The sequence below is a fragment of the Lepidochelys kempii genome, chromosome 1 (assembly GCF_965140285.1).
Source record: "Lepidochelys kempii isolate rLepKem1 chromosome 1, rLepKem1.hap1, whole genome shotgun sequence".
NCBI classification, from domain to species: Eukaryota; Metazoa; Chordata; order Testudines; family Cheloniidae; genus Lepidochelys; species Lepidochelys kempii.
In genome coordinates this window covers 97,776,505-97,789,764 of record NC_136380.1, presented here as the reverse complement: position 1 = coordinate 97,789,764, position 13,260 = coordinate 97,776,505, and the positions used below count along the sequence as shown (strand labels likewise).

Here is a 13,260-nt window from a genome sequence, read left to right as displayed (position 1 = left end):
TACCTCCTGCTGACCATACCTCTCCAATGCATCCCATTCTGGTGGCTCCATCGGCACTGCCATTCATGCAAGACTCCGACTCCTCGGAATCTGAGGACCCAGACGTTCGGCATAGTCTGCCACGTCCGTTCCAGAACATGACTACCAGAGGGTTCTGATGGCTCCATGGCAGTTTTCTCCCTTGCCTTACCCAAGAAGCTGGTATCCAGCTCCTTGGGCACAAGTACAACAACAGCAGGATCAACCAAGTTGGCCATATTGGAGTTTATGGTCCCAGTCATCACTTTCGGAACAGTCTTGTTGCCTCAGGAGAACTCCCCGTTTCACCGCCCCACCCTTCATCCAGTAGACATTCAGAAATGGCTTTTGATGATGCACTGATCAATCCAGTACCAGCGTATCCAGAGACATTCCCTTCATCATCTCCAGACACTGCTGTATCCTTGACACCTTCCTCCCTGCCAGATGACTATCGTCAGTTTCAAGAACTACAGAGAATTGCCAATGCTCTTGTGATCCCACTGGAAGAGGTGCAAGACTGTCAGCACCAGTCACTAGACATTCTTCACACATCAGCACTGCTACGGGTGGCCTTACCAATCAGTGATGCCATTCTTCAACTGACACACACCATGTGGCATTCCCCAGCCACGTGTGCACCAACCCCGAAGGGGGCTGAGAAAAGGTACTATGTTCCCCCACAAAGGGTCAGTGTAACAGGGCGCATGCCATGCCCCTTCGGTTTGGCTCCTCTTCTATCCCTCTTCTCAGAGACTCAGGGACACTTCAGGCTGGTGCAACACTCGTGCTCTTTATTTGTGATCAAGTCCCCACCACCAGTTTCCAACGATATACAGGATTTTTACCACAGTTTAGCCGGCCACAGACTTGGAGACTCCCACTGCCCTCTCAGTTTGAGCCTGACCTTCCCCTCCTAGTCTCTGCGCCCCCAGATCCCCTTGCTCTCACTTCCTCCCAGCCTTATAGCTCCTTCTAATGAGGCTAGCAGGTGTGGACAGTTACCAGCAAGCATCAGGCTATCTACCCAGCCCCAATCCAATCCCCCTGATTGGGGCTGGAGTGTCAGGAGCTGATTAAGGCCTCTCTAGTAGCACCCTGCCATCGTCATATTTTTTGTTTTCACACCCTCCACCTAACTCCTTAGTAATACAGACTGTGTCAGACAGACCAAAGGAAAACACCCATGCTCGATTCCCGGCAGACAGGGAGGGTAAGAGACTGGACCTCATGGGTTGAAAGGTTTTTTCTTGGCTGGACTGCAGTTCCAGATCTCTAACTACTTGGCATTGATGTCCAAGTATGACTTTATAAACTATAAACATAGAACCTACCTCAACTGGATCATATTTGATTCCAAGCAATTTTATCAGAAGGCAAGATGGTCACCAGGTCCATACTTCAGACTACAGTTGATTCAGTGGACATGTCCTCGTGTGTATTGGCAACTGGAATTGTAATGAGGCGGGAATCCTGGTTACACTCCTCAGGTTTCCCTAGAGAGAGGTGCAGAACACAATCTGAGGACCTTCCTTTTGATTAATCACATCTCTTCAACCAGAAAACTGATGATTCCTTACATTCTCAAGACTCTAGAGCCACTTTACAGTCCTTCGGCATATATACGCTGGCACCAAAGAGAACATTTTATCACCCACCACCAGCCCAACACTATAGAACTCCTAACTTCTACACAGAGCCCGTCCACCTGTTCCGGCAATGCAGATGTCTGCACAACACACTCAGTCATTGCGAAAGCGGTATTTCTGAGTGTGCCTAGAGAGATGTCAGCCACTCCATACACCAATACTCCTACCCTCCACATCTTTTGGGAATTGTCTCAAACTCTTTTTACCAGATTAGAGAGCTATAACAATGGACAAGTAGGTCTTGGATGTTGTTTAACGTTGCTAAGGCTTGGGTCTGTGGTCAGGGCCAAGTAGCAAAGGGTTCAGGCATTCTATCTCCTGCAGATAGCCGACAAACACTGACTCCGTGGCCTAGAGAGGGGCAGACTATCACCCTAGGGTTGGGGTGGGTGGGGGGACGCAGGCCCACCTGCTCCACTGCACCCTGGCCCAGGGCCCTACCACTGGTGGAGGGATCTGCCACTGGGTCAGCAGGGATCCTGACTGCAACACGCTGACCTGATCTCCGGCAGCGCTGCAGCCAGGCTAGGATCGGCTGCCCCGGGCCACTTCCTAACTCCCCCTTGGGGTGTACCTGGATCGGTAGAGTGTCCTCCAGATTGTCCGTGTAGAAGGCCTGCGGTAGTTCTGGCCACTCCTCCTTGGTCGGGTCAGCATGCAGCTCTGGCCAGTCCTCAGTTCCACAGGGCCCTTCGGCAGTCTCCCAGGTCGTGAGCAAGCAGGAGGCATCTGGCTCCTCTGGCAGCTGCACCAGAACTGAGCTCCCAGACCCTCCCTTTATACTTCCTGACCCGCCCACTGACTTTCTGGCGGGAGGGGTGAACACAGCCTGGCTCCACCCACCAGGGATTCCTCTCCCTCTGTGTCCGTGGGAGGCCACACCGCCTCACTACAAGATCGATTGTGGATCTCTGACACCTCAACCACACGATTTGCAAGCCAAAATTCCATATGGTTGTGCTTGCGACCATCATTTCCCTCACTAGAAAAAGGCATGTAGTTTACGGCTCTCGACATGCAGACATCTACTTCTATATCAATGTACATCCAACCCACAGAAGGTTCCTGAGGCTCAAGTAGGGCATCGATGCTTCCCATACAGGGTTCTCCCATTTGGACTTACCACTGCTTCATGAGTTTTTACAAAGGTTTTCTCTGTGGTAGCGGCTCACCTACAATGTCAGGGAATTCTTGTTTTCCCATACCCGGACAAATGGCTGCTGGAAAAGAGGAAGCTCAAGCATCAATGTCCCATCTTCTTCTTCTCCTCTCCTCCCTAGGAGTGAGCATCAATATGAAAATATCAACTTTGTACCTTACTTGGTCCATGGAATTCATAGGAGCTTGCATCGATTTGACCTGTGCATGAGCTTATCTGCCACAGGACAGATTCCAGAGCCTACTGGACCAAATAGCCCTGATGACCTCCAACCCTTCGGTCTCAGCCAGGACCTGTCTCTCCATCCTATGGCACTTGGCGGAGTGCACATATGTCACACTCTTCACCTGCCTGAATCTTCACAGTCTGTAACTATGGCTGCAAAGAGTTTATTCCCCTGTGCACCAATCCATGGACACCATATTCAATGTTCCACCAGAGGTCATTTCTTCTCTTCAGTGGTAGACGGACCAGATACAAATCTGCTCTGGGATGTGCTTCCTCCCACCCTCACCAACCATGACAGTCATAACAGATGCATAAGTGTGAGACTGGGGCGCTCACATTGGCAATCACATGACACAAGGCACCTGGTCCACGCGAGAGGCATGGGTGCCCATAAACATTTTCAAACTTTGGGCTGTATGCAAAGCATGCCATGTGTTCTTACCAGCTATCCACTAGCACCACATCATCATGATGTCAGACAGCACCACCACAGTATACTACATAAACAAACAAGGGGGCTGTGATGTCAGTGGAGGCAATTCGCCTCTGGGAATGGTGCATCGGACACCATATTCTTTTGTCAGCGCCCTACATGCCTGGCACCCAGAATGTGATTGCAGATTCTTTCAGCAAGAACTTTGCAACCGACCATGAATGGGAGTTGCACAACACAATAATCGCAGACATCTTTGGTCACTGAGGCACACCAATCCAACCTCCTCTGCTCCCTGTCCCCTGACTGCCCCAACCCCTATCCACACCCTTGCCCCTTGACAGGCCCCCTGGGACTCTCATGCCTATCCAACCCCCCCATCCCCTGACTGCCCCCCCCGAACTTCTGCCCCCCGGGACCCTTTGCCCCTTATCCAACACCCCCACTCCCTTACCATGCCACTCAGAGCAGTAGGTGCTCGCAGCCATGCTGCCGTGCTGCCCGGCAGGAGCGATGGACCAGAGCGCTGGCAGCACAGCAAGCTGAGGCTGCGGCGTGGGGCTAGCTTCCCTGGCCGGGAGTTCAGGGGCTGGGTAGGACGGTCCTGCGGGCTGGATGTGGCCCGTGGGCCGTAGTTTGCCCATTTCTGAACTACACCTTCCCCACACACACTTCTACCCCTTATCCTCCACAAACTCAGGTGGGAGAGAGTCGTGGTCATTCTGATCTGTTCTGGTCTTGCCAATTCTGGTTCCCTCTTCTTCTCTGCATGTTGAAACAACGTTCACTCCCGCTATGGACGTTTGTGGAATGGCTGACACAATACAACAGCAGACTTAGGCTTCCAATCCATAGATGCTACACAGGGCAGTGTGATTTTTGGATTGACACCTCTATTAGCACAAGAATACTCATTGGCAGTTCAAGATGTCCTCTCCAGTAGCCAGAAAGACTCCGCAAGGCGATCTTATCAGGCCAAATGGACATGCTTCACTTCCTAGGCCCTACGGCAAGGTCTTGCCCCTGAAGCTGTGGTCAGCTGTGACATTCTGTACCTTGGGGGAGCATACTGTAACCCCATATTCTTCATTTTCGTATAATCGTGATCTTAGTATAAAGCATGCCTTGTAAGGCATCAGGGGAAAGGTTATGATCTGCTGAAAGTCATTTCTCTATCCATAGATGTGTATCATTAATGCATATGAAGTTATGAGAATTGTGTTGTATGGCGGTCACTAAAACATGCTGTAAGTTGGGGAATCAGCCAGATATTAGCTCCCCAGAGGCAACAGCAAGGAAAGTAACCAATGCCCGGGCCGGGTGTCAAACAACCCATCAACAGCTATTGTCCAGCAAGGGAGCTACAATGCAATGAGGGAGCTCACCTGCATGAGGCCACACCAGGGGAATTGCTCAACCTTGCTTGGGAGAGACTCAGCAATGCCACACAGACATGCCTGGACTTGTGCTCCCCAAGAGTGGACATACTGGGCCCTTCTCCTGTCTCCACCTATGCTACAAGTAACCAAGACACTAAGAAGGAGACAGGACTCCCAACACAGAAGATTGGTTCGGATTTAAGGAACAAACCTATATATTAAGGACTGCAACATGCAGTGGTGTGAGAAAAACTGTTTAATCTAGTTGCTACCCAGTCTAATAGGGTTGAGAGTTTAGACTGCATGTTTATATTTTCTTTTTGTAACCACTCTGACTTTTTGCCTATCACTTATAATCACTTAAAATGTATCTTTTTGGTAAATAAATCTGTTTGTTTATTCTACCTCAAGCAGTGCGTTTGGTTTGAAGCGTGTCAGAGACTCCCTTGGGATAACAAGCCTGGCATGTATCAATTTCTTTATTAAATTGACGAACTCATATAAGGTTGCTGTGTCCAGCGGGCATAACTGGACACTGCAAGACGGAGGTTCCTAAGGTGGTGTCTGGGACTGGAGACATTGGCTAGTGTCATTCGGTTGCACAATCCAAGGAGCAGCTTACCTGCCAGAGGCTATGCATGAACAGCCCAGGAGTGAGGGTTCTCACAGCACAGCAGAGTAAGGCTGGCTCCCAGAGTCAAGAATTGGAGTGACTTAGCAGATCACTGGTCCAGATAACGCCAGGGGAACGTCACAGCATCTCCATACTCTTAGACTGTTTCCTCCAACTGAAAACCTTGGGACTCATTCTCAACTCTGTCAGAGTGCATGCAGCCACCATTAGTGCTTTCCATCCTCCCGTGGGAAGGGCATTAAGTTTTTACCCACCCCTTGACCACCCGATTCAGGAAGGCCCTTTTAATGTAAATATCCACCTATTCAGCCCAGAGCTCCCCAATGGGACCTCAAACTAGTCCTTACCTCTTTTAATGACCTCTCCCTTAAAACCACTGGCCTTCTGTCCTGTCTCTCTCCTCTCCATGAAGGTCACTTTCCTTGTTGCTGTTGCCTCAGCGAGGAGGGTTGGTGAGCTGGGAGCCATAATTGGAAACCCCAGTTTCACAACGTTCCATAAGGACAAGGTCTCACTATGACTGCATCCCAAAGGTGATTTCTCAATTCCACCTCAACCAACCCATACATCTGTCTACCTTTTTTCCAAAACGACACATCTTGAACAAAGAATGGTGGCTTCATTCCCTCAATGTGCGTAAGGCCCTGGCCTTTTACCTACAAAGTCAAAGCCATTCCAGAAGTTTCCCAGGCTATTTGTTGCCATAGCAGAGAGAAATAAAGGACTGGCCATTTCCACCTGGAGACTTAAGTGGGTCTCAGGGTGCATTATGCACTTCTGTCTGTTGTCAGGGTGCTCCCCACCAGATGGGATACAAGCCCATTCCACGAGAGTGCAAGCATCAACAACAACCATGCTCCATGACGTGTCCCTTGCGGACATGTGAAGCAACCGTGTGAAGTTCGGTACACACCTTTTCCTCTCACTATGCTCTGGTATATGATTCTGTGACAGATGCCCCGTTCAGCTCAGCAGTCTCCAGTCTACGGTTCCACCATCTTCCTCGCACTCTCAGAGGAATACAATAGGGACCATCTCTCTCTCTCAAAGAGGAGGTTATTAACCTGTAACTGAAGGTTCTTCAAGATGTGTGGACTCATCTGTATTCCAGTCCCACCCTCCTTATCCTCTGTAGGTCTGTGGTGGAGAAGGAAGTGAAGATGTGGACAGTCTGCCCTACCCTTTATTGCCTTGGGTGAAACCATGAGGCAATGCAAGGGTGCATGTGCGGAGCGCCGAGCAATACTACTTTGAAAAGCTCCGGGCACATGTCACATGTGCATAACCCTCAGTGGAATACTGATAGGGATCATGCATCTTGAAGAACCTTCAGTTACATTACATCAGAACTGAGGGAAATCTCTGTGATTGGTATTGTTTGATGATCTCTTGTGTTGATTTCAACAATGGTAATTGTCATTTTCTCTGTATCCGAATGACCAAAAACTGTAGCAGCGTTAGCCAGTAATATTTTAGATTAAACACCATCGCAAATACGACACTTTTTTGTTCTGGGGAAAAACAAAGTTTTGCAAAGAAATCAGCCCTTTTTTTGCCAAAATAAATGTGTCTACTCTACACAACGGAGCACAGCTAATTCCATTGTAATTCCGACTTAGTTCACCAAAATTAATTCAGTAATGGCTACTTATGAGTCCATATAATTGTTAATCTTCTTAAAATATTAGCTCTCTGATAGATTGAGCCATCAACACATAATATTTTAGTATATTCATCTTATACTAATCTTTTACAGTAGCTAGTAATAATACACTGGCAGTCATTTCTTGTTATGTCCTCCCCAATCACATACACAGCTCATTTCCAATTGAAGAGACTGCTATGAATTATCCATATGATTTCACATAATCTCATTTTCTGTTGCTCAGCTTCTGTCTCCATTCATCATTTATGGTTAATGCCTGCTGCCCCCACCTATGAAATTCAGAGGCAGTCTAGTGTTGTTTCTGGAGCCTCCAGGATTAAACCCTGCCATTCAGTTTAGGCCTCCAAATTTTCTGCTTGGCAATAAAACAAATTGGTAATTCAGTTTCTACTGACTATTTGTTTTATAACTTCAATTTTTATTTGTTTTCATGCAATAGCAACTTAAAATCTTTCCTCCACCTCCATCCTGGATCAAGTATTTCTCAGTTTCAACCACCCAGATTTGCAGCTGCAAGCTTGCTTTCTGAGACACTTCTACATGCCCTCCCCCAGACCTACAAAGCTACCTACAAATGCTGGGCTAAATCTAAGTGTTGTTCCCTATCTGAAGCAGCACAGTCTATACAGAGGGCAAATTATACCCTGTCTGTTCACAGCCAGCTGACCCTTGTGCTGCCGGGGCATGGGGCTCAGAGCCAGAGCAGCATGTTTTTTCCCTCCCTGCTCTGAGGACTTTTCTGCGACTCTACTGCATTTCATGGAGAGAGTCTACAAATGAGGAGAACACTATCGGGCCAACTCAGGAGTAAGTCCCACAAAAGATCCAGGCCAGACAGGGAAAACCCCAGAAAGGATCCAGAAGTCCCTGTCATAGTCTTCTGTACCAGATACGGACTGATCACAGAGCTTGCTTATACATACCAGTTGTGTGCCTTTAATGCTCTGCTAAGTATGGCTGAGGGTTGTTTAAATAAGTGCCACCTGGTGGCTGAACAGTGTAATACAGTTTAGCTTTCTATTATTACATCTCGCTCTTTTAAGTTCTGCATTCCTACCATTTACAATATTTACACTGTCACACTGTCTTTGAAGTTCAGAACGTATCAGTCTGGTAAGTGTCTCTGAACTGTACTGGTTTTGTAATTACATGACCTGAATGTGTAACATCTTAGTCATCTGCCTTTCATTAGTTACAATGACTGGCTGTGGTCGCTTTGGAATCCTTGAGTCATTTTCTTGTTCTGCATCTGTCATTGCTTTGTTTCTGAGGAACAAACTGTAGATGTTGACAGTTTCTGTTGAAGTCTCCACTGTTGGTCTCGATCACACATGATGCAAGCACTGAATTCTTGTTCTTTACTGCAGCTGGAGTTGTCCATCCTTTTTCTCCATGCAGTTTATATGAACATGGTCACCAGGTTCTACACCTGACAGTTCTCTGTGTGATGTCTGTTGTAAAAGTGTTCATAAATTCTTTTAGCCTTTTTATTCAATTTGTCTACTCTCTTCGTGTCTGGCCACTTTAGAAATAGGTTATTTTCCAAAGCTGGAACGGGACTTCTGAGTTGTCTTCCCATCAGGAGTTGTGCTGGACTATATCCAGTAGCCACTATCAGTGTGGATCTGCAACTCAGAAGAGAAAGACATGGATCTTCCTCAACAGGATTTTCTTGGCTGTCTGTACAGCTCTCCCAGCTTCTCCAGTCACTTGTGGGTAATGTGTCCTGCTAGTAATATGATCAAAATTATATTTTATTTGGAATGACTTAAATTCTGCTGCAGTGAATTGTGGTCCATTGTCTGTCACTACTTGTCCGGAAATACTGAAGTGAAGTACACTTGAATTTCTCAATAACACTGCAACATATTTGTGTCTTTCAAATACATTATTTCTATATACCTGGGAAAATAGTGCATGATGACCAGGTAATGATGTCCTTCAAATTCGCATAAATCTGCAGCTAGTCTCTTTCAAGGTCTATCTGGTAGAAGTGTTGTTATTAAACGTTCTTTGTGTTGTTATTAAAAGTTCTTTGTCTTGTCTTGGTCTGTTTTTTCTGTAATGTTCACATGCAGATACTTTATTCTTTATGTCCTTGCTGATGCCAAGCCACCACAATGACTGGCTGGGCCATTTCCGGCATTTAGTTAATCCTTGATGTCCTTCATGAATGAGGTGTAGGATTTCTCCTCTTATTTCATTTGAAATTTCAATGGCTTTATTCGTTAATCAATTTGACTTGTTTAATTGTCCAAGCACTGCAAAGTAGTCACTGGTCATTTCTTTAGTGTTTTTAGATACTTGGGCCAGCCGCCCAAGTATCTTACAACTTCCTGAAGTTGTGTGTTTGTCTGAGGTCGCTTTTTGTAGCTGGAGTAGTCTCTTTTGTGACATTGGTCTGTATGTATCCACAGCAGCCACATACTCCTTTTATGTCCTCTTTGAGCTCACCGGTAGTTGAGTGTGATGCTGGGCTCTGTGACAGTGTATCTGCTACTACCAGATTTTCCTTAGCAACAGATATTGGCATCTCCGTTGTGCTTGATCTAGGTCTTTTCTGTTGATGAGGGTTACAAGCGGTTTATGATCTATTATCCGTGTAAATGAATCCAGTCCACACACACACATCTGTAAAAGTGCTCACATGCCCATATGCTTGCTAGGCACTCATTTTCAGTCTGTGCATATCATTTTTCAGCTCCTGTAAGTGTGTGAGAATAAAATGAGACAATACACTACCTAGGCCATAGCTGATTGCATCCGCACTGACCATTGTGGGTTTGTGCCCATTGTAGTACTTAAAAACTGGAGCTGTTGAGATTTCTTTTACCTTTTTTAAGACATTTTCTGAATTTTGCCCCCAGAGCCAAGATGGACTTTAACCATTCTTTCAGTGATTTGTCACTGTAGAAAGGTTTTGTAGGTATCAACTTAGGTAATTTACCATCCCCAGTATATGTCCCAGTTCTGGTACATTGCAAACCCCAGAAATTCAGGGTCCCAGAGAAGCAAAGCACCTTTGCAAGGCAACAATTAATATTATTACTGAACAAGTGGTGTGAAAATCAGGAAGTAAACCCCTTTTCATTTGCCTTCCACTCCCTGAGGAAGTGTTTTATGGAGCTTTTCTCCCATGTACAGCACTATGCACAGCTTTCAGCCCAAGGACCCTTGCTCTGCCAGGGAAAGGGACTCAGATTTGAGGCACAGTGCAATGGGAATTGTACCTTCTGATCATCAGTCAGAGAGAGTCTGAAAGGCAGGAAAAGGGTCTTTCTCTCCAACCTTTCTCCACTGCATAGGCTGGCTCCACATTATAGCCTTAGGAGCACTTCAGGCAGTCTGTGACCAGATCAGAGGCTCATAAGGTTTCCCCTCCCTGCAAAGCTGAGACATCATGGGATTACAGAGGAGTAACTGAGAAATCCCTTCTCATGTTCAAAATGATACTGATTTAGTGAGTCATACTAGGTTGCTCATATAGTGCTTACTAGGGTGCTAGCCAGCCTGTGTAGTGCGCAGGCAACTTTTCAGGCTCCCAGGGATGTCTAGAGAGCTACTTCCACAATTGAGGTATTTGTACCAGTAACCTGCCTCATCTGAATAATCCCCAGGCCAGGATGAATAGTACCTCTTCCCTATAAATAGCCAAGGGAAGCACCACACATGCACCACCCAACTCCCCACCACCACCCCAGGACTGTTCCATTACAGGATACAAGTGGTTTGCAAGGAGCTCGTTAATAAAATCTCTTTCATTTCAAGCATTATTAGATACATGAGATTGGCTTATAACTGAGGCATGAGTGTTGATATCCCTTCAAAAACAGGGAGTCAAAGCTTCGCCACAAAAATGAAAATAATGTCTTGGGCAGAGAAGAATCAGCTATCTTTCAAGTCAGTTCACGTAAAGGATACATAAGAGAAGAAAAGTAAGAGTTTGAAGTCCTCTTGCTAGTCCTCCACTGGCCCAGAAAGGACTTTGGACTTACTAGATTGCCTGGGAACCCACATTGCATATATAAAAAGAAAAGGCCACAATATATATAATCATAATCACAAAGTTCTGGTGATTTCAGCTATTCTAGAGTTTATCCAGAATGGTTGATTGGAGTCCTACAACAAACCATGATAAAAATGTGGGTACCAATCCTACTAGCATTCCATAGGTAGGCATGTCAGACTCTCCATTCCAGTATCATCAGATGGCAAGATTAGTCAAAATGACAGATTACACAAGCATGTGGCAGTTGCCATTACCTCCCTAAGGCAAGTTTTGGAATTAGTTCCCCTATCTATACAAGAACTACACTGCTGTTGTCAGGAGGAGAAGGTTATACTTATAGCTCCAGAAACTTTTCTGTTTAAGGTTAGTTAATCTTCCCATAATTCCTGGGAAATAATTCTCCTATCATTTTGTTCTAACCCTTGGCACTTCTTTGGAATGTTGTGGTATAAATGGGCTGCAATTTCTCCAGGCAAGATGTGAAAATCCTGTACCAGTTGGCCTGCTAGGCATCTGGGAAAATATTCCCAGAAGTACCTATGGGGGCAGTAGGGGAAAAGTGTACGACCCTCATCTGAGAAAGTTTTTCAAAGTAAGATTCCATTCCTCTTCAGAAGCACCCTTTGGTAGGAAGGTGCAACTGAGTTATTTACCACATGCTTTGTATCAGTGAAATCTCCCTTGCTGCCTATTAGTTCATTATAATAATTGAAACTCTTCTTATCCTTTCCCCACTACTTCAGTAAATTCACTGCTTGATACTTCCCATTAGAGATGAATGAGGAGATAGGCAGGACAACAGAATGAGAAATTTCTTACCTGTTCATTTTCTTTCTGTTAATATCTTCTCATTCAACCCACCCTGGTAATCTGGTAAATAACCAGAATATAAATTGATATTTTTCTCTAAAGGGAGAATTAGACATATAATTGTTTTGGGATTAATTAATACATTGTCAAGTTGTTGTCTTAATACTAATAATCAGTTACTGGAGAGCTTCTACAGCTTTGGAAGAACTCCTCTGGAGGCCTGAGATGAAGGGCAGTGCCTAGTCCTGGAGTGTCCAACAACAACATTTGACAGCCTCCAAATTCCATAGGTGAGGGGGATTAGCCGTTAGTGATGAATGCAAAGAGAAGCTGCTACCTGAAAATTATCAGATAAGAAATTTCTAATTCTTTTATGTACACTATGTGTTTGACCCTGACCTTTTGAATTCACATTAATCATTTTATGCTACTGGCTGACCAACTAGATTTCTTAAGACTTCTCACACACCTCTGGTAGAGCAGTAGTTAAAGTAAATCAAAACAAGAGGTGGGACTCAAAATTGTGGTAGTTATTGTGATGGGGGTCTCAGTAATGTGTAATACTGGAATGCAACAAGGGGAAGTGGATGGGTATGAAGAGAACAAATGTCAGGAAAGTATTCCTTGCCTCCAAGAGGTCCGAAACATCCAAGCCAAAGCACATGTTTATGACGATAGCCATGCCTATCACTTAGGTTTGACCTGGAAGGAGAATCTATTTTGATGTAAATACAATAAATTAAAAAATGGAAGGTCCAGGAATTCTTAACCCTGGAAAATTTTGAAATACCTAATGCAGTTTCCTGTATTCTATAAAATTTTAAGGTAGTTTGGAAGTTATATTTTTTATGCTTGCCCTCTTCTTCTTCCCTTCCCCGCCTCTCCGAAATATTACTAAATATTTAATTGTGATTTGGTAGAGGCAAGTTATGTTCTATTAAATATATATTTAAAAAATGCACTAAAGCCATCAAAATCAGTGGGGCCCCAACATCTCAAACAGCAGCGCATTAGCACCCATAAGAATCCTGGTATCCTGTGTTGTCTTTCATCTGAAATCCTGCCTCCCAAGCCCCATTTCACCGGTCACAATCCTGACATCTGAATCCAACATTAGTGCGTATTTAATTGCATTGCTTTGACACTAGACTTTATATACAAAAATTTAAATATCTTTGACCTACTAAGTCTCACATCTTTCTTTTCCTTCCTTTATGACACTACTTTTTCCAGTCTCTCTGCCTTTTTTTCTTAGTTTTCTACTTTTCCCCATGA

General features: G+C 45.2%; 1 protein-coding gene across 2 annotated transcripts in view; it reads left to right on the top strand.

Annotated features, from left to right (window-relative positions):
* UGGT2 (UDP-glucose glycoprotein glucosyltransferase 2) overlaps positions 1–13,260 on the top strand; it is a 301,267-nt gene that overhangs the window by 196,106 nt on the left and 91,901 nt on the right. The gene's annotated exons all lie outside the window — the stretch shown is intronic.